The sequence below is a fragment of the Syzygium oleosum genome, unplaced genomic scaffold (genome assembly GCF_021117445.2).
Source record: "Syzygium oleosum isolate NSW1041296 unplaced genomic scaffold, Sole_v2.1 Sole_v2.04, whole genome shotgun sequence".
In the NCBI taxonomy this organism is placed as follows: domain Eukaryota; kingdom Viridiplantae; phylum Streptophyta; class Magnoliopsida; order Myrtales; family Myrtaceae; genus Syzygium; species Syzygium oleosum.
The window spans coordinates 9,600,925-9,605,706 of record NW_026607488.1 but is presented as its reverse complement, the minus strand read 5'-3'; the positions used below and the strand labels follow the sequence as shown (position 1 = coordinate 9,605,706).

At 39.0% G+C, this 4,782-nt stretch overlaps 1 pseudogene; it reads right to left on the bottom strand.

Annotated features, from left to right (window-relative positions):
- Positions 1–3,372: 3,372 nt before the first annotated feature.
- Positions 3,373–4,342, bottom strand: LOC115679476 (uncharacterized; annotated as a pseudogene).
- Between the last annotated feature and the right edge of the window lie 440 nt (positions 4,343–4,782).

The window sequence follows — 4,782 nt, the reverse complement described above, 5'->3', positions numbered from 1 at the left end:
AACAATAGGCACCTAGGGGTCCTCGCCCTAAGATTTGATGATTTGTCTGTTGGGGACCCCAACAGGTCTTGAAGAGACTCAAATAATGAGCACTTATGGGTCCTCGCCCTAGGATTTGGGGGTTTGCCTAATGGGTCCTCGCCAATAGGTCTTGAAAAAACTCAAACAATGAGCACCTTGGGGTCCTCGCCCAAGGATTTAGGGGTTTGCTTGATGGGTCCTTGCCAACAGGTCTCGAAGAAACTCAAACAATGAGCACATTGGGGTCGTCGCCCAAGGATTTGAGGGTTTGCCTGATGGGTCCTCGCCAATAGGTCTTGAAGAAACTCAAACAATGAACACCTTGGGGTCCTCGCTCAAGGATTTGATGGTTTGCCTGAGGAGTCCTCGCCAACAAGTATTGAAGAAACTCAAACAATGAGCACCTTCGGGTCCTTGCCCAAGGATTTGGTGGTTTGCCTGATGAGTCCTCGCCAACAGGTTTTAAAAAAACTCAAACAATGAGCACCTAGGGGTTCTCGCCCTAGGATTTGGTGATTTGCCTGATAGGTCCTCACCAACAAGTCTTAAAGAAACTCAAACAATGAGCACCTAGGGGTCTTTGCCTTAAGATTTGGTGGTTTACCTTATAGGTTCTCACCAATAGGTCTTGAAGAAACTCAAAGAATGAGCGCCTAGGGGTCCTCGCCCTAGGATTTAGGTTGACCATGAACCGTGTGGTTTTAAGGATCCACTAATCCTTGTATAGTTTTTAGTTGGCCATAAACTATTGGGTGAAACGCAGTTTTAAGTTTACCACAAACTGATGAAACATGGTTTTAAGTTTACCACAAACCGGGTAAAACGTGATTTTAAGTTTACCACAATCTGATTGAAAATTTGATTTAAGTTGACAAAAAACTATTTGAAAATTTGGTTATTTTGTTTTGGAAACATGCATTCTTTGTGTTAATGTATTTAGACAATCAAATTTCCTTTCAAAGGAAGTATTTGAGCAAATTGCTTGAAATTTTTCAAGAAATGCTTGAAATGATAATTTGGAAGACCTTCATTAGAAATGATTTGTCTCAATCTATAAACTTAGTCTTTTCTTCACTAATTGAAATGGAAATCATTTTGTGTCCCTCAATCATCTCTCATAACCATTACTCTGGTATTCAAAGATATTGGCAATGTATACAATCTGATTGATCCAATAAAGACTTTACGAAGGATTGTAATGTAGGCTTGGTCAATGGCTATTTAAAGGATAGGCATTTTGAGGCCAAGAGAGAATTTCATGATCTTTCAACTTACTTTGGGTTTACAAGTTAAGAACCTCGAGGATAAGATAAGACAATATTGCACATACTTCTTTAAGTGATGGCTTCTGTCATGAAATCATACTTTCACTCTCAAAATCCCAATCCAAAGAGTCTTTGGGGTGAGATTGTAATGTTGGTATTAGGTAGGCTCAAAAAGTTCATTTGTTTTTTAATTCAAAGTTTTTATAAAAACTGGTGATCTTCTTGGCATCACCACCCTTTTTCTTTTGTTCACTAGGGATCTTTTGTTTTCGTGACCACAAGAGTTCTCTAGATGCTCATCATGGTCTTTTCTCTTTCAATTTCTAACTTGTTGTGATCTTTGATCTTTCACAACTTTTGTTTTTATTTTGTCAAGACTTTTGTCATTCTTCTTTTGAATGCTTTTCTTCTATTTTCTTCTTTTCTATTCGTCTCTTTTACTGGGCATTGGCCTTGCTTTTATCAAGCACACTGTTTTTTCATGCCCTTGACTCTTTCGCACTTGCATTTCTAATTCTTTGGGCTTTTGACTTTTTGAGCTCTAAGGACTCTTTGTCATGACTTTTATTTCTTATCAATTTGAGGTGGATCATATGCTTTGCCTCAGTGTGAGGAGATGATCACCAATTTGGATTTTGAAACAAATATTCAAGCTCAATTGGGCTTTGCAAAGGGATAAAGTGTTTGGGGATAAAAAATGAAATGCTCTTTGTAACATCCTCAATTTCAGTTCCCGGGAAATGGCTATAGATCGGTTTGCCAAGGGATTAGGAATCGGTCTTGGACGCAACACGTGCCTTACTCATACCTGTGAGAAAGGAGATAAGACTCATTTTTAAGCCTTCCAATCTTCCTACACCCTTGGTTTTGCTAGAATTGAGTTTTATTGAATCAAATTTGATGGTTTTCTCATTTGAACTCAATTCTTGATCTTGTTATGGAAAACCCAGATTCGGATCCTCTGTGCCTCTTCGTTTTGTTATTTTTGTAGAGATGTGAACCGAATTTTAAGAAACTTTCTCATCAAGTTGTTCCCAACATCTTGAAGTATAATATACTTTAAATTTAGATTTTTCTAAGATGATTTGGTTTGTACGAAAGACCATTTTCTAAACGATACATCATTACCCTTCACTTGCATTTGTCCTTCGGGTCTTTGATGCTTCCTATCAAAGGAAAAGAGAATCATATCAAAAATTGAATCGAAATGGCAAATTGGAAACGATACAATTTACCCTTATTTGAATTCACCTTCTTGGGTATTTGACAACTCCCCTTCATCGCTTTTGTTCTTCGGGTATTAACATTTCCTATCAAGAATAAAGATGAAATATGCTAGGAAAAAGATCATAAAGAGTAAATTGGAATCGATACAGTGTTACCCTTCACGTGCTTTTATCCTTTGGTTATTAACATATCCCTTCATCCACTTTCTTCCGCCTTGACTTTCGGCATTGTTTTGACATTTGAGGGCATTGTCCCATGGATGCTCTGCCCCATTTATTGCATATTTCCTTGGTAGGAGGTGTCGTTCCCGCAGTCAATGTGCGCCTTTGTCTATAAGAGATGAGATATGTTAGTTCCATTCCAAAATTGAATTGGACTAATTTAGGAACGACACACCCTTTTATACTAAATTGGATGTCTCGCTATAATTTGTTGGCAAGAGGCGTTGCCCCATGACGCACTTCCATTCGACACATGCTGCCCTATCATGCTTGTCTGGTGGACTTCCACTCATCGGTCGAATGCATTCCACATTTAATTGGATAACTTTGCCATATGCAATTCCTCATGTCTAACTAGTGAATTTATGCTCTGATCAAATTCTTCTTAGATAGATAAGAACACATCATTTCTATGCCAAGTCAAATTAAACTCCGGAAGGTAATCCACCCCTTTTGCGATGACCGGATGATTAAGCTCCATCGTGATTGTTTGGGGATTTTGGCACCTAGTGCCCCATCATTTTTCCTAGCGGACCTCTGTTCCAGTCTTCGGAGATTAGTGGATGGAATCTTCAGTCTTTATTTTTGAGTGATGTTTCAAGAGAGCATCAAATTTTTGCTGAACAGCATTTGTTCAATCAGTAAAGAAAGGAAAGCCAAACAGGGTTGCTCCACATAGAAATTCCAGAAAGAGCAAAAGGATCCATGCCATGCAAATGAACAAACCGATACAATGACGAGGTATTTCTTAAAACCCAAACTATAAGCGCTTGCAAGGCCAGTATATTTTGCGAGAGTCCATCATAATTATCATCATTCTTGAAAACCAGATATATCCCACGCTTTTTTAGTGAGTCCAGGAAAGTAGGGCCGCAGCACTATATCTACGCTGTCTCCTTCTTTTAAGCTCCCAACCATTGGCTCGAATTCTGGAAATCTAATCAAGTAAAGCTGGTCTTCACTTGTGTCGGGATCCCTATCAGGTACAATGTCGTGGTGCGTATTAGACCTTCACGCCTGAGAAGCCTTCTTCTAATGTCCACGATTACTAGAAGTGGAAAGTTTCCCCGGTTTACAATGTTCAGAGAGACCTCAACAATGAAAATTATTCCTCTAATCTTGTGGTTCTTTGGAGCAACAAAATGAGAAACTTTCTGAGAAAACCATCGTGGAATCTTACTCCCAGGGATATTCAAGTTGTCCAATTGCTTTGGAGCAACCTTTTCAATTCTTCTCTGCACTGCTAGGAAGCATGTCTTGCAACCACCTAGGAATAAAATGCCTTAGAGGCTTCATGGAGACCAGGGATATCAACCAAAATGCTGCAATTAGTAAAATACAGCTCCATTTAAACCATCCACATTTGTCAAGTCGTATGTACGCTTCAACGCATTACAGTTCGCCATATTTGACTAAAGCAAGCTCGCGAGAAGTGGAGATAGATACAATGAGATAAATTGAGTTTTTTTTTTTTAGAAGTATAAGGCCCCCAATCTGGATGGAAAGTTAGAAAAAATCATTACGACCCAAATCCAAATCCTCCAAGGATGCAATCCTTTCAAAATTGTTGGAGATTCTTCCCAAAAATCCCCAAGCATGAGCACCCATTTCCTTCAATAAATAGCGGTTTGTAAACGACTCTGGAAGAACAATATGATTTAGGGCATTGGATTGGTTAGGTTCAACCAGTTCTGGATTGTCTTCCACATTTAGAAGTGTCCTTTATTTGGCTCTTTTCTCATTTTCAATGATGTCAAGCTTGTGAGCATCTTAAATTCCTGGGGTCATTCTATGACACAAGTTCCTGGTCAGTAAACCAGACTTTTCAACTTCCCAAGTGAAGTAGGTAGTTGCTAGAGTTGTGCGCATTGACATAGTCTTAAGGTGCGAAGCCTTTCAAACATTCCTATAGACTCTAGCAGTGTTGTTATCATGGTGTTATCCCAGAACAGATCAGTGAGGCTCGACATATTTCCAATGGACTCTGGTAATATTTTAAGCAAACGACATGATCTCATCCAAAATTTTTCGAGCATGTTCAAAGCTCC